General features: G+C 36.5%; 1 protein-coding gene across 14 annotated transcripts in view; it reads left to right on the forward strand.

Moving 5' to 3' along the window:
• ESRRG (estrogen related receptor gamma) overlaps positions 1–22661 on the forward strand; it is a 391578-nt gene that overhangs the window by 233698 nt on the left and 135219 nt on the right. The window contains exon 1 of one of the 14 annotated variants that reach the window (XM_017812803.1): positions 1380–1440. The exons of the other annotated variants lie outside the window; for them this stretch is intronic. The gene's annotated coding sequence lies outside the window, so the exon portion shown is untranslated. Of the gene's footprint in view, positions 1–1379; positions 1441–22661 lie in introns of those variants that run through there. 14 annotated transcript variants of the gene reach the window in all.

Raw genomic sequence — 22661 nt, forward strand, 5'->3', positions numbered from 1 at the left:
TCTGATTGTTGAAGAATTTTTTAGAAGTGTCTTTCATATGTAAACGGAGGAAAGGGGTGGACTGAAGAACACTTCTCTTTGTGAAGTGGGAAGCAGACGCGATTCCACTCCATGGTTTCTCCAAGCTTTGAAGGTCTTTAACTTCATGCATTTGTCTTATTAGATAGCTATTTACAGTTGTTACTAAGAAATAAAGCCCAAGCTAATATTCCAGTCATAAGCTCTAGGCCTCTGTACGTGTGTCCGGTGTGTAAGGTGGCACAAGGCTCTGGATGGTGCAGCCAGCCCCCAAGCATGGGTGAGCATCCAGACCCTGCCTGGGCTCTCCCAGGGCTCTCCCCTTGGGCAGCAGGCAGGCCCTGGTCCCTTCTTCCTTCCCTGTTTTCGGTCGTAGGGCTTTGCTCTCTTAGTTCTGATAGACTGCTGGCAAGTTTTTAAATCCTGCAGAAAGTATAAAGGATTTGTGCTGAAATGCCCATCTGGCAGCTTTTCCTTTACTGGGGCTTGCCCCTTTTTTAAGTGGTAGGTGCTCATTTTAATGTGTTTATGGTCGTGCTCTTTTATTTACTGAGCCTGGTGCGTTTCAGCGGTAATTAACCCGTGTTATTAGCAAAGCCCTTGTGGATATCCGTTAATTCTTTGGAATGGCTGATCATTTTTTCCGTACTTTTCCCCCCTGTTTTTTCCTAGAGCGCGCTGTCCTTTTCTAATAGTCCTTAAGCTTTAACATTTCCCACAAATTTCTTTTTAGACTGAGTCAGGTAGAAGGGCATCATCCCCATAGTTCCATAATAAAGAATAACTATTGTCTTAACAAACTGTTTTCAAAGATGCTAATGGGAAGCAAAACAACTGGCAGAATCTGTAGGGAACAATTTATTTAATTATTATTTTTCAAAACACATGCTTAATGATAAGAAAAGAGATAAGAATTTCCTTAGCTTTTTTTTTTTTGTGTGTGTGTAAGTGCATTAGCTGTTGTGAATATTTTGAAGTTCATATTTTAATCAGATTTCAACTTAGTTAATAGCACTTTGGGCATTTAAAAAATATTGAGCCAGCAGAAAAATACTTGTGCTTGCACTGCTGAGAAAAGATAAGGGCCACCTCATTAGCCAACCCTACTTTTGCAATTAATTTCAAATACATGGTGCTATTCATCAAATAGAGAAGGTAACTTGTCTATGATAATATTTAACAATACTTGAAGCCTACTTTGCTTAGAGTAGCTAAAAAGTATATGTCTATTCTCACAGATATGTCAGTCCAAATGTTATGCTGCTATTTCTGTATGTTACAGAGCAAAGTTAAGATAGAAGAATTATGGTATAAAAATATAAATTATTCATGAATAAGTGATGTGATTATTCATTTTGCAGAATAGTTTTTAAAGGACTGACCCTTGACCTACTGGGAGGTTGCTTGCACCTCTGTGAAAGTGTAAGAAGGAATGAAAAAAATGCTTATTTGAACCTTTCAAGGAAGTACATCAAATAATTATTTTTTTGCTTAGAATAAATGAAAAGCACAGGATAAGTAGTAAAAACAGTATGGAAGGAATTCTTGCTCCTATTGAAGCCCAGAGTAGCCTCTTGTCTGTAAGATAAGCTTTGCTATGAATTCTTTTTCACAGGAAATTCATGGAGGGAAGAAACAATAAAATGTTGATCCGTTACAAGTGCATATGAGCCTCACGCTACCGAGCTCTCTAGAGGAAATCTGTGATTATGCCGGGCCAGTTTGTTCAGTTTTTATCTCTTTTACATCCACTGGCCTTGTATTAAATTGTCATTGTCCTAAAGCACATGAGAGAGAAATGAATTGCATTTCTCAACATGCACTGACAGTGAAATATTTAGCCTCTCTGTCTCCAATCATACTTATATGTATGTTTCATGGTGCAGGGATGACACCAACAGTCGCTGCAGCTTGACATTCCACTTATTACGTGTTCTTTTACATTTTGTGTATCGTCTTTTAGGCTTGAGTTAGGCAGTCATACGTGCACAGTCATATCTGTAGCAGCACGTATGTATGTGGTTTTGTTTTATGTATTTGCATTTTATGTGAAATCCTCTGTCTGTGCACAGCAAGTTTTGTGTTCAAATTCGTTTATATCTGTGCCTGTGTGTGTGTGTTACAGGTATATAGTGTATTCCTTATGCAGTTTTGGCAGTGCACGTCTATTGTTGTGTGTACGCACACAGACATGTATACAGTAAGTATATATATGCAGAGCTGTGTAACTTCCCTCTATGCAGTTGCTTGTCAAAATCCAGCTGCTTTTATGTGGTTTTATGTGTTTTGTTTTTTTTTTTATCCATGAGAAGAGAGCTGGTCAGCAATGTAAAGTGTTTGCACCTGATTTTATACCAGATTCTCCATCTACTCTAGCAATTTTTGTATTGTACTCAGTTTTCCTTTTAAAAGATGCTGTATTTTTTTTCTAAGATTTTCTTATTCTAAGTAAATGAATATAATAATATTTATTCATATTCCTGTAAGTTTTGGCTGTCAAGTGGAGAAATATTTTTTCAGCTACATGTGTTCTTGGCTGTATTTACACCTAAAGAATATAATTATTTTAGGGGGGGATGACTCCTACATATGGTTGTTAATATACATCATGATGTCCTCAGGCAAAAATATAAAGTACACATTCAATTGTAATGGTCCTTAGTCCTCTCCAAAAGTCCTGTAGTTGTGGGGATTTTGGTTTTTTGATTTTGTTTTGGTTTTTTTGTCGAGAAGTAAAAATACTGTGAAACATTAAAGAAAAATATGAAACTGAATTGTATACTGCTATTTTAGATAGCATTCCATAATTATATTTTAAATGACTTGGTATTGCCTTTTCAGTAGCACTTTGGAGTGTAACTTTTCTAGAAATGGTAGATTGCTGCCTTTTGACATGTACGTCTTCTGAAACAATTTATGTATTTGATATGTTGCAGAAGCTCTAAATCTCTTGGGTTTGTTTACATAACACTTGTAATGTTTTTTCAACTAATTCTTATTTTCTTCAAACAAAGAGGGGCTTTTCTCTTTGCTATTCCTTAATATAGCAGGTTTACATTAAAGGGAATCTTGTCTAATTTCCAATTATTTTCCTGTTTTAAGTAGCGTAGCTTTTTAATCAGAGCATCGTTTCCCACTTCTTTTAAAATTGATATAAAATTAATTTTTTCACTTCAGCTTCCTATACTTGCTAGCAGAAACATCTGTTAAGAGCCTGATGAAAATTAGAGCAATATTGGTACTTTCACTTGGTGTAAGATAAGCATTAGCTGTTTTTCTTTACCGCTGAATGTCTGATTTTTACCGTGGGTCACCATCCTGAATTTTTATGAAATCTTGATGAAATTCGCAGATTTAGATAAAAATAATTTATGAGGCAAAACAAAACAAAAAAATCCGTACTTTTTGTGACACTAACACAGAACTTTAAATATGAAATTGGAGAAGGATCGCCATGTACTGGGGTAAGTTATTATATCAGGGTGTATGAAATAGAAGTTCCTTGTTCTCGATCTAATTGAGCCATTTATAGTATCCTTGTACAGAATTGTCCACATTTATTTATATGATAACCTGCTGAAATATAATCAACTACCCCTATGCATGTGAGAATAGTCCAAATATATCCTTTTATCATATATTAAAAATACATTAAAAATACATTAAAAATTATATTCCCTTTCCCTGAGTAAAACTTTGAGCATCTTTGAGTGCTGTCTTTATATGGGAGGGCGTAAGATTCTCTTAAAGAGTTTTGTTCTGAAACCAAACTTCAAGATAAAGTGATCTGAGGTTTTTTAGGTTATTACTCTGTAGCTTGGAGTGGATGTCTCTTTACTCCTCTGTGTCTTTTCATGTTGCTGTAAGTGGAAAAAAAACCTGCACATCTCCTTTTCATCATTTTGATTGGAACTACATACCATATGTAATGTGTTTTGGCAGCACTTACCTAGCCAAAGAAAACAAATTAATATTAGCCATGCTGAGGAGTGTCAGAAGTATCACAGATGTGTCGATTTAGCTTTGCTCCATCACACAGTCTTTCCTTAAACAACTGGTCAAGCTGTCGCAAAATGTAGTGTGGGCTACAGTGAGATTCTAATAGGTGTGATCAGAGATTGATGGCTTTGGCAAGTTAGAATGAGAAGATGATGTGGAGTTGCTGTCTCTTGTTTTGAACGTCCTCAGAAATAAAACCCCAAATAAACAAACAAAAAACAAGGAAATAAAAATTTTTTAAAAAGTGAAAATAATTAAAAAATTATAAGCCAGTTGTGTGTGTGCGCTCCCCCCTCCAAGCCAGCTAGACATGAAACAATTTAAAGTCCTGTAGATGTAGAGATGAAAAAGTCATATCTAAAATGTAGTGCTAGCTTGTTCCTAAGCATTTCCAAAATTCCTTCCCATAAAGTGCCAGGACGGGTGAGGAGGAGGTGACTTGTTTTATTCAGACCATTCTTGTACGTGTTATTGCTGCTCTTTCACCCCTCTCCCCCTATTTCTGGGTTTGTTTCTAGAGCTGTTTTTGGAAGAAACACTTTTTTCCATCTCATGTGAATATTTTTAAAGAAATACAAGACACAAAAATCTAATAAAAACAATACTTAACAAAATGGTGAAATCGTACTCCTTTATGTACTCTTAGCACGCTGCTACTGGCAGTTTGTATAGTTCTCCATATATTGGAAATGTAACAAAGGATCGAGCAATTTTCTGTGTATTCTTTATTTACTTTTAAATTTTTTTCTGTCATCAAATTGGCTGCAGGATTTGGTCCTGTCTTTGTGGAGGATGAATGCCAATCTCCTTTTATGTTTAAGTTGATATTTTATTGCTTAGGGGGACTGTGATATACTCAATCGACAAGTATTAACGCTAAAATAGTTTTCAGAGGAATTAATTTCAGAAAGTCTATGAGGTTTCTTCTGCACAATTATTTTTCACTTTTAAGGAAAAAAAAAAAAGGATCTAGTTAAGAAAAAAAAGGCTAAAACTCATGTGCTGTCTAAAACAGATTCAGAGCGTGTTTCCAAAAGCAAGTGCACAAGCACTGCTAGTAAAATTATCTCTGGAGAATGGTAAAATTCTTACAGCAAAAAGTGGATATTTCCCCCCACACACACACTGTGGTAGTTTAATGCTCCGTGAATGCAAGATTTCCTCTACTGAATTATATGCACTTTTCCGTCAGCGGAAGAATTCCCTAGCAATGTTCTCATCGCAGCCGTTAAGTGGTGGGACAGATGAGATGTTTTGAAGTGGCATGAAATGCCGTGTCTTCAACCAACTGTTCCCCTGAGCGTTAAAGGGGTGAGAATCGGATTTCCAGTAGCTGAGTAACATCCAGGGACACCCCATTGCTCTTCTCCAGGAACTGCTTGGGCCCAGTTGGTGCTGGGTGATATTTACAGAGCAGAGCAGCCACTGTCAGTGGCTGACATTCGTATGAATGACACCTGTCCCATCAATCACCAGGCCGTGGCGTCACAGATGGAGAAACAACAATTGGCTGAATTACCCAGTGCTGCACACTTGGCTTAATTCAGCTCATTGTTCTCCTACAAATCTAGAGGATGGCTAGTTCTGTGCCGGGAGCCCAGGCAGAAGCACAGGATGGGCTCAGGTGGTGGCACGTGCCTGGCCTTTGCTGCTCCATCAGAAGTACTCAGGGATAGACTGTCAGTGGGAGGGGGTGGTGGGAAGGAGCCTCCACTCAAGGGCTGGAGCTTCAGCTACTAAAGAAGGCTGTAATTAATCAAAGAGCTGAAACTCAGGATTTCTCCCCGCGTTCCAGAACTTTTCATTTAGCTAGCTGAAAGTGCCCAGTGCACAGCCAGGTTAATGTTTAACTCTTGCAGTGCTGCGCTTATTCTGAGAATATACTGTCATCCTGAGAAGAATGAAGGGAGATGCTGTGCCTATTTCCTGTGTCTGTGCAGTAAGCAAAATCTTCAAAGCCGTGGCCCTTCTGCAGTAGTTGATCTTGTATTATTCCTCAGTAGTTAGCACTGAAAATTCTGTATCTGAGACACTGAATGAAAAGGACAGTTGCCGAGAGGCTTGTTTGGGGTAGAGTGTTTTTTTGGTTTGTTTTTGTGGGGATCTTTTAGTGCCAAACGAAAGTTGGATCGTGAAAATCAGACTCGTTACAGACAAAAACAGTCAAGGCATTTAAATGCTTTCAGACGCTGCAACCATTTTCCTTTCTTTCTTTCACTTTCTCACCCCTTGCAAATCAGAGACAGTTCCTAGAGGACAGGAGAATAAAATAAACAAAAAAAGAAATTATTTTTCTACTCTTAAGGCCTGTGTCAGGTCTGTTTCGAATGCATTTGAATCCTACTGCTTCCATGCTCTTTTTCAAGAAGCACCAGATAAATACCTATGAAATACTGAGATGAAAGTGATCATTCTTACTTCACAAAATGTTTCTCTTTTTCTTTTTCCTCTCCGTGTCCCTTTTGTGTTAGGTCCTATGGAGTGACTGTATTTTTGTTCTAAGCTAATTCACTGCTGCTGTTTTGGTTACAACTAATGTCAAGCAGAAAACCTGTAACATGCCAGAAACAGACTACAGTGTGTTGAAGACACAGCTTATGTTTGATTGTGTGTAAATACAGTTAGTTAGTTGGGTTTATCTGATAGCCTGGCAGAAAGAGAGAGGAGCAGTACAAACTGTTTTCAGTAACTGTGCTGTTCATACACCTGATAAGATTGAGAGTGCTTTCGAACTACTGATATGCTTTGAATAAGAAAAGAATAATCACATCCATTGGCACTGGCTTATCAGGAAGGAAGTAAAATGCCAGCACTTTTACATTAGCAAAAGTAAATGTTTTAGACACTTTGGGCCGTTTTTCCATTTAAATTAAATAGCTGGGTGCTTTTGAGTGTGCTGTAATGAATGGAAGGATTTATTACCTTGACAAAATTACAGGTGAATGTGTTTAGAGAGGAGTCCTCAGCAACAATAACAGCTCTTTTGATAAGTGGCTACATCCATTCATGCTTTTGGTGGAGATTCAGTAATTCTATCCTTTCTTTCTCTGTGAAGTGCAGTGGCTAACTTAAAACGTGCAGTTTTTCATAGTGTAACATACTTGTGCGTTTTGTAATATGCTGGCAACACGTTTGACATTCGGCATGTAACACGGCTGTTCATAAAATAATCCTTGATCATTTACTAGTGTGTCCTCTGCCTTCAGTTGCTGTGTATTTTCATGTTTGAAAAAGAATATATCTCAGTCTTTGCTGGGAAGGGAAGGTATGATTCACCATTAACTTACCCCAGCAGGCATGAAAAATGCTCAGATGCACTATTATCTGATTTTTATTTTTGTACCTTTTCAAAATTTATTTCTAGGTTCTTTCACATGCTTACAATTAATTTTGAGATATTCAAATTTGATGAATGATAGTGCAAGAACATATTTGATTGATTTTTGGATTATTATTGATTACTGTCAATGAGATCACTGTGACACACTGAAATCAATGATATGTGATTAAACCAAGGCACCACTGTTCTATACATTAGGTAGCAGTCGGGAATTTAGGAACTAAATGTTCACAAGCTATAAATTGAGAAAATGTTTAGATTTAAATAGCCCTTTGTTTGGCATTTATTCACCAAAATATGTTTCTTGGGAAAGTTAGTTTTCCAAAGTGCAGGCTTTCAGTAAAAGAAAGGTCATTGATTTAAGGTTTATTAAATTTTAGCTAAAAACAACAGGCTCCATTTGGGTGTAAAATAATTTAAGTACTTACTGCAGGCAACCTTCATGCTTTAGAGCTGTTGCTCAAAGGTTTCATTCTTCTATGAAGATGTCAACTGTAAATATAAAAATGCATCACTGAAAATGTAATGGTTTAAAGATTCTAACTGAAATAAAAATTCCTGCCTGGGGAAAGCACTATAATCAGAATAAAGTGGTCTTAACTTTTTTTTTCCTGTGGAGGCTGCACTTGAAAAGAGTGCTTCAAGGCAGCAGGTAGCAAGGTTGGTAGGGAATGCCAATTTTTATTTATTTATTTATCTGCTCTCCCCCACAGATGATGATAGTCTAGCTTTGGAATCAGCAATACACTTCAGCCACTAATACGAGGCAATATGTAAGCTGCTGCCGCTTCCGAAATGCAGTATCCTGGCATTTAAGTCAACTTTATAATCTGGCAAAAACCCACTTGGCAATATTAAAATCTAGCTTCTGAAGCACTTTTATTTCTGAAAGCTTTTTATGTCTTTTTATATCTTTTTAGCATATATTAAGTTTCTTAGGAGCAGTGGCCAGGATGTACACTTGATGGATGACTGGGGTGGGGAGTCTCCCCCACCCCCTGCTTTTTTTTTTCCTTCCCTCTAATTTCAAAAAGAGGTGTGATACTTGCACATTAGGTAATGCTGGAACACAAATACTGCAGATGCAGCTGTTTGACAAAATTAATGGGGGGGTTGTACCATTGTTAGGTAAGTTAGCAGAGATTTGCCAAGCTAAGAAGGACAGCCTGCTGCCAAGCTCTGGCATCTGTCTTAAGAAATCTTTTGCTTCCACTGGTAGTGGACTGATTCAAAACTAAATGGAAAGAATGCCATTCATTTTAGCAGGTTTTGGATCAGTCTCTTTAATTGATTTTAAAAAAATGAATGATTTGGTAGTATTTTAAAATAAATCAATGAAGAAATGGAGCCTATGTCCAAGGACTCACTGCCAGGATGTGACATTTGCACTAGTATAGAGTTGCCTAAGGGAGTGTGACCAGGAAATAGTAAGATTACCCCATAATATTTTCTCTGTGAGCTTAAAAGCAGTGTTGGCATTATGCCCATATCTTCAGCCTTGTGTTGCCTAAAGAGGAGGTAGAAATCCTTCTGATGGAGATGGTAAGACAAAGTGAGACTGAACCCTTTTTTTCTTGGTTTTACGTCTGAATTTCAAGAGAGGTTGAAATGGTGAATTTAGATGAAGATTAATTGATCTTGGTTTGTTCCTGGTGATGAATTTTGGATGTAAAGCTGTAACATGGAATACGTATGTCTGCTTGATGCATATTACCTTCCTATATGTCTGTAGAAACACCTTGGTGTTCCTATGCAGAATTCAGAAGTCACAAAGGATGGTCACTCAGCGTGTCTTTGCCGATGAGATGCAAAATAAATTTTAATAGATGGAGAATTGCCTTGACTGGCCTCCAACCAACATTTTATTTATGAAAGGTTCATATACTGTTTAAGAGATATAGGAACTTGGCTCTTGGACAGAAAACATTTTTCTCTTTGTAGAAAGAAGTAGGCCAAGATGGCTTAACAGGATAAAGGAGACGGAGTTCACTCTCCAAATATTCTGATGCTAGGTTATGTTTATTCTAGTCATATGAGGAGTACCTTAAAGTAGGTGTGAAAGTACTTTGTCCTGCCCTCCATTTTAGAGACTTTTCCAGTGCAAACTTTGTTATATAGGTAACAGTGCCTCCATCTGAGTCCCTGAGTTGGTAAATATGCATGTGATTTCTGTCCCTGATCTCAATGCGCATTTTGCATCAATGTGTTCACCAAACAAAAGGTTTCTATTTTCATTGGATTTCCTTTTCCTTGAGTCTCTTATTCTCCCTGGCTGTGAGCACTGTGTAATTTCAGACCTATTCCTTTAATCACAGATCACATTTTTGTCTCTGATAAAGTATTCAATCTTCTATACAAATGAAGCCATAGGTGTGTTTTACTGCTGGGATCAATGGAAGGAAGATCTGACTTAATGGCCTTTTTTTTTTTTTTTTAGTGTTTAAGTGTGTAGAATAGTGTTGTGATTAAAAAACAAAAGCTGATTTCTACAACAGTAGCCTTTTGAATTTCATGTGGAAATATGCTGAAGGAAGTTTTTTTTTTTATATCTGCAAAAGCCTGTTTCTCTAACTGTTCACAACAGGATGCATTTTCAACATTTAGTACTTTTGTTAGAGCAAAGCCTATTATTTTATTAGGCACAAAGGAGAAGGTGAGTTGCACGGCATATATTTATAAAAGTTGTATCCATGATATTTATCTCTAATATTTGCTATCTGGAGAAGACGTAGAAAAGCTAAGCATGAGGACTAAATAAAAACATATGCACTTAAAACCCAATTTTAAATTTTTAATAGTCAGGAGTAGCGGAGTAAGGAAAATGAAGCAGGAATGTCAGGTCTTCCCTTTTACAGTCTTTGTGCAGCAGTTGGGGTTTTGTTTCCACTTTAGTGATTAGTTTTTTGTTGGAGCTGGTGGGGATTGTCTCGGAGCAGCACAAACCACAACCCATCAGCAGGCTGCTAGTCAGCAGCAGGTGTGAACAACATAAAACAGGATTAACGCTGAACCAGAGTGTGCACTAAAAACAGAACCCCTGCCTTGGTTTTACAAGGGCAGTAAGATAGAAGCACTCTTGTCATGTTTACTAAACAGTGTTTAGTGGACTATGTAAATGGTTCTGCTCAGCTGCAAAGAAATAAGTGCAAGAATTACTACATATTTGAGATTTTTAAAGACACTTTTACCTCTTTTAAGAGTACTGAGTACTCTTCTGTTAATGTTAAATCAAAAGCAGAGAGGCAAATGTCAAGGTGTTCAAAGTTAGCGCTTCAAAACTGAAGCAGAGGGAAGGGAAGATGGAATGTCAGCATTCAGCATATTAACTTTTTTGGTCATTGACATAGTGGAGGAGGTAGGTTTTATTGTCTTTTTGAAATTACACCTTTACAACTTAGGGTTTAATGTCTGCTTATTTCTTCTGTACACATTTTCTTTAAAAAAGCAGCTTTTCCATTCCTTTGTATTTGTGTTTGGGAGATTTTAGAATGGTGTATTTATTATATCCATTACATTCAACATCAAAATCTGCCTTCATTTATGCTCTGTATTAAAACTAAGGGGATACATTTGCAGTGAAAGCAGAATTTACTTGTTGTTATACATTAGGATTGTTTATAAGCTATTCATATTTCCCCGCTTCTATCGGTATATTACATGACCAGAGAAATTTTCATGTTAGGTAAAGATGTATTTAAGGTCAGAGAATTTTTGATAAATGCTGTGTGTAATTCTAATAACATGTGAGTTGGTTTTGTTACCCCCCCTTTTTTTTCTCTTTTCCGTTATTCCTGGACCAGACTTTGAAAAGAGGTTAGTATCTATCAGGCTGCATTTACACTATATATGTAGTTTGATTTAAAAAAGAAACATAACAAACAAAAGAAAAGCAAGGTGGGAAAAAAGGCAAACCCAAGAAACCCTCAGCAGAAAAACCTCAAACAAAATAAAAAAACCAAACACCCAGTTCCAAACCCCTCAGAAACCAAAACACCAACTCACGAAAAACACAAATCATTTCTCCTGAAGTGGTTATAATTTTTAGGAGTTCTACAACCTTAGGAAAAATCATGACGTCTGTTTGCAGAACTCTTAAGAAAAATTTGATCCTTTTGAAAATCAACCTCATGCTATTTAGTTTAGTCCATTTTCAGTATAATTAGGTCTTCTTTCCTATGATGTTCTCATGAGATTGGGATTGACAGTTACTTTTCTCATAGAACAGAATGAACTTTTTTTTTATCATTCAGTCTCCTCTCATAAGACTAACTCCTTGCAAGTTACCAGGTTATAGATATGTATTTACCCATGCTTGCTTTTTTTTTTTTGTCTTCTGAAATGCCTTTATGAACAACAGCTGCTTTTGTAAAGTCCACACTATGTCTTCACAGACACCTCTGCAACTCAACTCCTTTTGCTGTGAGAACATCCCTGTACACCTCCTTAGAGAGGTACAGGTCTGATTTTTGGGGGGATACCTTGGGCAGCACATGATGAGAGCTTTGCTTGCACAAGTTGTCCACAAGGCAATGGCAAGTGTTACCCAAGCAGGAAGATTACATTCAAAGCTGAAATTTGAATTTAAAGAGAATTGAATAGGTTCGTTTAAGAGCAAAAAGTAGTCAGGAATTAGTATATTTTCTAAAATACCTGGAGTACTCACATTACTTATTAATTAGTGGATTTAAATCCATTAGACACAATTGCTTTAATACCTAAACTGTGAAAATATACCCAAACCAGAAAGAACATAATACTGGTCTTGTGACCTTGCAAATATAATTTCATTCTTTCTTACTCAATTTTTCCCTCCACATACAGTTAAGTACACAGTTTCAGTGCTAAGAATATACATGGTAGTTTCAACAGTGAGTTTTGCTGATGAAAACAGAAGGCAATTAATTAATTTTTCAGTGTATTAACTTTATCAGTAGTGAGACAAGCTTACCAATTTAATACACTTTTTGAATCCAAGTTTGATTCTGTGATTGCTGCTCCAATAATGTGCATGTTCCTGTTGTGACAACCTGGCAATGGCTGAGAGGTTTATTTTTAAAGAGGGTGTTCCTGCATGTTCAGAGTTCTGTTCATCTATCGTTGTTGAGAAAACAGCTTATATCATCATAGCGAAATCATGACTTGTGTGATAATGTTTATAAAGTGCACTGCTTTTACTGGCTCTTTGTGATGTTGTAAACTGGTTACTATAACCAGTGCAGTGCTTTTCTGTAGCTGGTAGTGCATAGTTCACCATTTCTGTTGCATAGTTTTGTTGGTTTGCTTGTATGATCTCTGTATCCTTTGACCTCTTTCCTTTTTCTTTTTTTTTTTTCTTCTCTCTCTCTCTTTTTTTTTTCCCTGCTTCCTTTTCTGAGAGGTGGTAATATAAAACCTTGAAGTTCAGGATTTTCAGTTAGGACATGTAAGCATACAGAAGTTGTGCTGCTTATCCAAAGTTTATCCTAAGTGCTTAACCTCTTTGGCCTCAGAATCAGTCTGGGCATCCCATGAAAGCAGTCTGTCCCTTGAGGTTTTCTGTAATTCCTGGCTTCTGCCAGGTCAGGAATAAACAAGAATAGACTTTTTGATAATGCTGCTATGTTTTCTCCCTGAGCTAGATGAAACTAGATGCTGTATTATTATGTTTATTATTATTTGAGTCCCTAATGAGTGTATTTAAATCTCTGAAGAGATAAGTTGCTGTTTGTTTCATGCTTTAGTTGCCAGTTTGGACCAGTTCTCCTTTACCCATGCAGGTTTATTTACAGTCAGTTTCTCTTACTAGTTATACCAGTATGCTCAGGGGGAGCAGAATATTACACAGGACATGTCTCAACTTAGACTTTTTCTTTTGTACAATCATGTAATTGCTTATTCTAATTAAAAAAACCCAGCCCCCCCAAAAATATTTTTACTTAGTAGTTGAATGTAATTGCCAATCAATTCCATATAATGTGCCCTGTTAGTATTTATATTATGGTCATATGGAGGCCCCTGTCATGCTACTGTCTTTGCTGTACAGTGTGTAAATACACAGGTAGTTCCTATTCAAGGGCTTTGCTGACTACAAAATACAAGCAATTCATGAAAGCTGCTTTTTTAATATGGCAAGTGCAACCATACTCTGTATGTGTGCATATATAGTTGCATAAAATTTTTGTGTGTGATTTTGTATTTTTAATTTCAAGTACACCAAGGAAGGCTAACAAGGAAGTGTGGGTTGTTTTATTGCAGATCAGCAGAAATCTATGTGGTGTTTGATGGCGAGGTGGGTGGTGTCACCTGTGTCAGCTCAGAGAAGGTGCAGTTAATGAGAAGGAGGTGGAGGGAAAAGATCTGTGAAAGGGAAACAGACCAGGGAGCAACACAGGCTGCTGTCGCTGACATAGCACAAGGGGTGTGGTTTTGATTTTGAAACAGTGATTTCACTTAATACACTGAATCAGTTGCCTGCTGACTTGAACAGGAAAATGAAGTTAATTACTTCTGCTTATTTGGACAGCAATACATTTTGTATAAAAAGGGCAACTTCTGTGATACAATGATACTGGTGCCCCTCAAACTCTGCCAGATGTGTCATCAGATTTCTTTTTTTTCCTCTTTCATGTATTCTTTTACAAAACACGTATTATAATTTTTTGGGTTTTTTTCTTACTATCATCTTCAGTGTGTTTTGCCCAATGTTCCAGAGAGGAAGATATCATATTAAATTGTTAATTTTTGCAGTCAAAGACAGACATGCTGCCTCACCTTTTGTTTGCATTTTCCATAGTAGTATCAGATATTTTGTAATAAACTTACTAGTTCTATATATCTCTTGGGATGGGAAGCAGAAGAAATTCAGTCAAGAAACATACTTACATAGATGGAAACTGAGGCTTTTCACTGTATGTAGTGAATATTATACTAGCTCTTAAGACTTCATCTAAAAACTGTGACTATGTACCAGAAGATACATAGATTTATATACAAAAAAATTAAAACAGTTGCCTGCGAAAGCACAGAAGTATTTGGGAATTGAAGATGAATCAAAATTTTTGTGAAGTCATGAGTTTAAGATCTTGGTGAGATTTCAGGCACGTTTTGTTTTATGCACAGCACTCAGGAGGCTTGCTGGAGAATAGAGATGGACTTTTCTCCTTTAAGGGAAGAGAGAAGGGAAATGCTTCTTACACACTCTTAAGTAGATTGCATTTCGGTTTAAAAAGCAAATAAGCATCTGGTCATTTATTTAACTAGTTCACATAGTATTATATGTAAAGGTTTTTTTCCCCTCTGCGTGCTGCTTTCTGCTACACTGATGGTAATGTACCTGGAAGGAAAAGGCAGTCCAAGCTGAGGCAGCCAGCGTCAGACAGGGCGGTCTGCCATCTGTCCCACCTGCTGCATTCATGTGTCCATCTGGTTACTGCAATAGCTCATTGCGGGCTTCAACAGAAGAACATTGAGGCTGAAAAGAAGGCGGTGTGAATTATTTAGGTAGCTAGTGTAAATAAAGAGAGGGGGAGAGGAGCGAAGGAGGGGAGTTGTGAGAGGGAGAAAGCACTCTCTTACTCCTAGATGCTCTGGAATGTGTTAATGCATGAGAGCATTTGATTTGCATATAGATTTAGATGTATAGATCATTGTGAAGATTACAAGCCAATGAGTTTTATCTAGATTTAGATAGCTCTCAGCCTGGTTTGCACATAAAATATAGCCAGTTTCAGGAGGAGAATCTTTGGGGACTTTAAACCTAAGTGAAACTGATGAAATGTAATGCTTTTAGGTATTAATTTAGCAGAAATAAAATATTTCCTTTAAGGGCTTTCTGTGCCCTTTGTTAACCAAGAATTTATAACTGCTTTGCATAGTCAGTGCTTTATACACACTCTGTGGTTTTGATTTGGTTATAGTTACATTTGTAGTCATCTGTACTTTATTCTAAGAGGAAAAGCAGTTGACACATGCTTTTCCTTTTCCTTATTCTCTCATGTTTATCAGGTGAAGATTAAATCCAGTCATCAAACAAATAATTTTCCAGCTGTCAGTATATATATATTGTTACACAGACAAATATATATGCTTTCCTGCTGCATAAATGTACATAGAACACTTAAATATTTTTAGATATTTTTAATGGAGATGAGAAAACAGAATTTCATAGTTACAGTGGCCTTAAAAAATAAATAGGTTTATTTTCAGGTTGCTTGCTTGAATTTCAAAATGACCACCAGAAGGTTTAGACTATGGTGGATTATTTATTGCTAAAATTGAATTACTGTTAGAAAAGAAAAGCCATTAATGCTAGATTTGAGCATAAAAGTTCATTTGCATCATTCTGTTCTAGGCATTCTAATAATAGTGGTGCTGTGTCAGATTTTTTTTTAATGTTTGAAATATTAGTCCAGTGCTGTGTTTTAAAAAATAAAAGATTGGCTTCATACTTGGGTATATTTCCTGATGTCAGATTCTTCTTCCTTTTGAATCTTAAATGTCAGACTTTCCTGGGCCAAAGAACAAAACGAGGATCATCTTAAGAGGAATCCTTGAAATTGTGGGAGGGTTTTGTGCCATTGTTTTGCTTGGGTTTAGATCTGCAGAAGAAAGGGACACAGCATCTTGAAATCCTAGCAGCCTGGCTACTTCTCCAAGATTTGCATGAAATTCAGCTGCAGCCTTCAAAGGGATTTGAGTGGATTGGATTCTTTAAGGTTAGTCCATGTCAAACCTATTAAGTTCAATTCACATGCAAAACCCTTTTTACGTTTTTTTTTTAAGCCAATAAGGCTCTAACTACTATTAAGGCACATCGTGTACTTGCAGTAGAACGTACATGGTAATGGATCACCCTACTGGCACGTGTAACTAACGAATAATCCACTTTGTCATCTTTCAAATTAAAAGATTCTGTGTCGTGTATCTTTCTCAGATTGAAGAAATTTTGTTTGCAAAAGTTGAGATCCTGGAGAGTATTTTGAAGTGTCTGAGTCAGTCTGAATATCCATCTTACGTCTAAAATGTGATCCCCCCATTAAATGAAGATTAATTTAGCCTTTGAAAGTAACTTAAACTCGATGATTCTTAACTTTCCAGGTCTGTGAGTTCTCATTCTTCCCGTAGGGTGACTCCACTGTTAAATAATTTTGGGAGTACAGTATATGTACTGTGGTGAATCAGGAAACAATTGCAGGGGGAAAAAAATGATGGAAATACTTTATGGCGTATAAAAGGATTAGCAGCTACTTCAGAACTGCAAGGACATGACTTTAAAAGGAACACTTAAATTTTAAATTTAAAAGCCAATTGAAGGAATTCTGTGCATTTAGGCCAAAGCATCTAAATGCCTTGTGCACCAGCAGGCTGTGAAAGGACTGCCAAATGAACACACATTACCTCAATTAGATATTTTCCGAATAAATGGATGTTAGTAGGAATTTTGGTTGCTTCTCATCCTGGAGCTTTCTGCCCTGTGTGAGGTCTGCAAGATTTGCCCTTCATTTTGTGAATGGCTCTGTGTTGTTATTGCTTTGGTTTGAACAATGGCATAAGTTTTTCTAAAATGCTGGCCAGATCCTGTAACCAGGTGAGCTGAATCTTGAAAACAGTTGTGTCTTTACTGCATGGAACCAAATTCATTTGCATCTACAGTGCCTGCACTGGCACCTGGGTTGTCAGTTATCTAGCAGGATGCTGGAATCAAAGTTCTGTCCTGATATCCCTGAAACTCACTGATTTTTGCTCTGGTTTTAAAGGTGAGGGGAAAGTACTGTCTTCTCCCTGTACTTTTTCTAGTTGCAGTTTGAACTTTACATTTCGTGCTCAAGGAAAGCTCTGCTTTCAGCTATGTTTAGATCAAAAATGGTTGATTTGTGTGTACTGATTGAGAACAGGGTATCTTCTGTTGATTTAAGGTTCCAGATGCTCCAAGTCTTTTAAAAATATACTTTTATGAAACAAGTGGAAATGAGCATTTTTTCCTTTTCTGTATTTCAAGGAAAGAAGCAAGTATCCCTTGACATATATTTCATGTTTAGAATGCCCTTTTTTCTTAGCAAAAGCTGAAAAGCTGCTCCTTAAATGAAACACTAGTTTTTGGGACTAAATCCTTCAAAGCTTACATGTTCAAGTCACTTGATATAGTGAATTTCCTGGCAAAGTACTTGGAGGAAGGGGTTAAAGGATAATAAACCCTTCCCAGTTGTCCAGGTTCACTTGCATCTTGTACAACAAATATTTAGGTTTTTTTCAGTATAGAAAAGGAGTATAATTATAATATAATACAAATATATTAAGTACTATAATTAATTGTCCTGTGTTTGGCTTTTTTTTTTCTCCTTTTTTTTTCGGTTTTCATTCATTTAAAGAACTGAAGTTGCTCTGATCTGTGGTCAGAATCAGAATTCTTTGTTGTGTTCCATGACCTCTGAGAGTAATTTTTTAAAAAAAGTACCTAAACCAGGATTATTTTGTGTGTAAAATCATAATTCTTCATCTAAACCTTTTTTATGGACAGCACATAAACCATTCAGAGTTGTACAGAGCTTGCAGCTTTAAATACTGATGCCTTGTAGTATTAATATGCCTATTTACAGCATTATTAATTATATGGGCTAAGTAGCAAATACTAGCATTTATGTTGCTATTTGACAGTGTTCCATAAAGCCTGTTGTTTTCCTCCTTGTAGTTAGTTTGTTATGTTGTTATATACATTTTTGATGTGTTAGTATTTGAAGAGATAAAGATAGTAGTTTGCTGAGGGAGTGAAGGGGATGAAAATCCTGTCTAGAGGTGTGAATTCTCTTTTCCTTGGTACCTACAACTTTGTTGCTGAAAAGATAGTAAACATCTCATTGAAGAGTATAGTCATATTGTAAGGATTACATATCTGTGTTGCCTGTTGGGGTGATTCTTTTGGCAAAAGAGTGATTTACTATCATATTTCTTCAGAGTGGTACAATAAATACAAAAAATCCTATATTGATACTACTAAGTCCAGGTTAAAAATAGCAAATCTGGCTAAATTTTTGTGGCTTTAACAACTTTAGGTTCTAATAGTGTAAACAGAAGTAGTCCTTCTTGTTCTTGTTTATACTTATTGTTGGCAGTGCCTGAATGAAAGTAGAATGGGGAGAGCAGGGCAGAGGGAGAAAGGTTAAGTGGCAGAGAAGTTGAATTGCTTCAGTGACAGATTCTCTCCAGAATGGCTTTGAATTGTTTTAAGGATTAGTTTGGGAAAACTTGAGTTGAATGCACTTCACTACTGTGCATATATTGCATTGCTAATGTTGCCAGTCACTTATTTTTCATAAAAACAAAATTTACTTTCCAAAATGAGAGTAGAGAGCATTGGGGAAATTTTAAAAAACCAAGTAAAAAAAAAAAAAGTTTCATCAGCTGCAAAACTGGTTGGAATTTTACCTGTGTTATTTTATTGTGAGATTCTTAAAACATTAAAACAATATATATTTTACTCTTATGATAATAGTAACACCAGAGAAATAGTTGCAGAAATAGTCATCAGTGATCTAAAGGGAAATGTAGTTCCTCAGTTAAAGCCCACACCAACTTCTAAATGAATCTGTTTGTTCCCAATGGAGATCTGTCATTGATGCAGTGTAGTTCTTACATTAGGAATCTTGCATCCTATCAGCTAGTCTGAAACATCTTGTTTTGGAAAAGCCTCACCATATGAGCTGGGAGTCCAGGAGGCTGTGTGCTCAGTCCCTCTTCAGAAAAAATGTGCTCAATCTGTTTCAGACGAGTTCCCCGAAAGATGGGTTAAATCAACTGATTGAGCTGATTTTCTCTCTTGAGGTGATATTTTATTTATATGATAAAATGCTTGGAAAGTGATTAATTTGTCAGGGGAACATCTTGTTACTGTAAATTTGCCGAATGTGTAATAAAATTGCCATAACACAGATGGGAAAATGAAGATCTTTTAAACTGAAATAACTGAGCAGTCTGCCTGCATTTTCGGCGCTTAAAATTAACTTAGTTAAATTTCTTTGTCATTTTTACCCCTGGAAGAATGCAAGCTGGGAAAGATTTGTGGCAGATGTGTGGTGTGTGTTCGTATGTGTGGTGGGCGGAGGGGACAGGAGCAGAGTCTGTAGTTTTCCTTCTGCATCAGAAGGATCTGATAGATTTATTAAATTTCTGCCAGGGTTCCTTGATTGAGTGAATTTTTAAAAATTAAAATATACAGATCAGATACTCCTTCCTAGTAGCAGAGAATTTAAGAATAGGGGACTTTTGTGGGCGAGAACCTCAAGTCACTAAGGTGTACATGAAATAGTGCTTTTGCGCCGCTTTCTGCAGGATTGCTTTTGAATGAGAGCTGAATAGTGTAATACACTTCTTAAGTCTTTTTATAGCAGTCTCATACTGTACAGAATATAATGTAGATTATCTGGGGGTATACTTGAAAAGTCAAAGGAAAGGATGCCTTCCCTATGCCTGCGTTGCAGTGTGTAACAAGTGAAAATAGCATTAGTAAAGGAACAGTGCCTTTTATTCATACCTTTTGCTACTGCCTGTCCATCTGTCCACTGAAATGAGCCACTTATCATGCTTCTGTGTTTTTCCCTTTCAACTTAAAGAATTATGAAAGGAAAATTCAATTTTTCGTGTCCTTTTATGACAGGTAGACTGGAGACTGTGGTCATTTGGATTAAAAACATATCTATCACCACAAGCTGACAGGTTATTATTATGTCTTCTTTGAATAAATGAATTTTATCCCTACATGTTGGAAGTCAAAGAATGGGAACTTTTTATATAAATAATTATCCTGGTAGTGATGTACTGCATACTGTTGCCATATTTTTTCACTTTTACAGCATTCTTGGCCTTATCACCCATAACATAAATCTCGGTCTCTCATATTTAATACAACCTGTAGGATAACCATGCCTGTATAATGTACAGACAGCCAATCCCACATCATCATTTGGCTATCATTATTTGTTGTCCTATGACAGATGCTTCAGTTGATGTCCCTTTTTGGATTTTACAGAATGATGCAGCCATCCAGGGGTAGATGAGAGTGGTCTCTTTTAGGTGTTCACGCTGATCTCCACAAGCACCCTCAGTTTATTAAGCTTCCAACTATAGGCAGTTAAAGTCTTGAGTATATTGGTGTTATCTTAGTTGCTCATAATTTATTTTTCAGAAAACCTGGCTATTCATTCCATGAAGCAATAGTAATATAAAGATTTACTGTCAGACCCTCAACTGTGTTAAGGACCAGGGAAGAAGTGGAGCAGATTTGGTGTATGTTCTAGGCAGATGCTTAGTGAAATGATTTTTTTTTTATTATGATAGGACTGAGGTGTGGAATAAAAGTGAATCCCAGTCTGGGAGAGTTATCATTTAATACCCTTCTGTTAACTGATCAGGGCTGATCCTCAATTTCATGAGCATCCTGAGCTTGTGCTAAAACTGGTGAGGCACAGAACTTCTCAGGATCAGATACACGTGTTATTTGAGTTTATTAGTGGAATGACATGCACCCTTCAGACCAGTCTTTCTTTCACTGCTCACCCAAGGATAGTCAACTTAAGCAGAACTTTTAGCTCCGAAAGAAATAAATAGTTGATCCAGAATTAATACTGGTGAAATAAATGAAACATATCTATCATTAAAATACAGCTGAAATTTGCAGTGTGCAATATGGAGTAATTAATGCTGATCTCTTCATATAAAGCTTTTCTTGGACAAGCCTCTCAGTGACGTTTTCCAGAAGAGATGGCCACAGGTGAAGCATATAATGATTGCGGCATATGGATAGAATCACTTCATAATTGCAAGTAAAGACATCCCTGTTCTAAATGTTATAATTGGACAGGTACATATTTGTTACTTTAAACAGTTTTTCTGGAATATGCTGAATTTCTTTTTTTTTCACCCCGTGACTCCCACCAAAATAGAAGGTAAAAGATAAGCAAGTAGAAACAATATCAGGACTTTGTGAGAAGCTTATCCTGCAAACTTGCTGGAGTCATGCAAACATCTTAAAAGTGAAAGCCATTGCTTCCTGACCTTTGCTGCTGATATCCAGAGGCAAATCTCTGACATGTAAACCCAGTGGCATAAATAGGTTTGAATTACACATAGTAATATGTGAAGAACAAGGAACTGTGAAAAGCCAAAGGTTTATTTATTTGTTTGTAAAAATCTGTAATCACACATGAAAATCCAAGATAGACTAAAAAAAGACTTAAACTGCATAGGTTTTGCTTCTATAAATTGTCTGATTTATCTCAACATGTGATGAATTCAGTCACCAGTACTGTGCCCAAGTAACATACTGAACTATTTGTTTTGTCTATTTTTTATTTCTAGTGCTTCCAGAAGAAAGATAGATAAACAAAGAGTAGAATTCAATGACAGAGGGTTTTTTTTTCTTCTTACAGTTTTCATTTACAGTTGTTACAGGTCTTCATAGTGTAGAAGTAGAAATGTTGTGCATTAACAGATAGGGCTCATGTCACTCAAATGGTTTAGTTCAAACAAATAAATAAATGGACTGCTGTGCTTTCTGAGTCCTTGCATGTCAGTGTGGTTTTCTCTGGGTACAGTAGGTTATGGTAATCCACTTGCATCTTGCGTATCAAGAGTATCAGGACCTTAGACCTTCTGAAATCACAGGCTGGGTTAGGGAATAACACCATTAGCTAGTATAAATTTGCAGAGCTTCAGAGTTGCTGGGTCTATTCCCCTGTATCCAAGGTTTTGACCCACAATGAATGGCAGATGTGCTGGATTTGGAACAAATTTGATTTTGATTTTCTAGCCACTATTCCCATTAAAATAACAAACCTGACACTGTTCATAAAATTACCCAGATAATTTAAGCAATTTGAGAATCAAGCAGTGATATTGGAGGAGGAGGCTTCTTCAGAATTCATGTTCGTCTTTAGAACTGACATCTCTGTTCATGACTGTGTCACAGCAGTTAAAAATTTGTGTATGGAAGGAATAATTGAATTTTTTTAATGCATTAATCTTTCATATAATGAAAACTAACACTCCTTTTTGCATTTTGTAGAATACTACTGTTCTATCCAAGTATTTATTTTCCTAGTGTTGTCTACCTCTTTCATTTCAAATCCTTAAAAAAAACCCCCAAACATAAAAACCTTGGGCTATCCACAACTACACGTTGCTCACACATTACCCTGCTTGTTGGCTAAAGCTGTTCTTTTCATAGGCTTCATATTTAGGAAGGCTACACACAAAGAAATTGGTATTATTAAACAGAAAAATAAACATTTTTATTTAGGAGTAAGAAAAAATTTAATTTATTCTTAAAATAAGT

The sequence above is a fragment of the Lepidothrix coronata genome, unplaced genomic scaffold (assembly GCF_001604755.1).
Source record: "Lepidothrix coronata isolate B3197 unplaced genomic scaffold, Lepidothrix_coronata-1.0 Scaffold38, whole genome shotgun sequence".
Taxonomy (NCBI): Eukaryota; Metazoa; Chordata; class Aves; order Passeriformes; family Pipridae; genus Lepidothrix; species Lepidothrix coronata.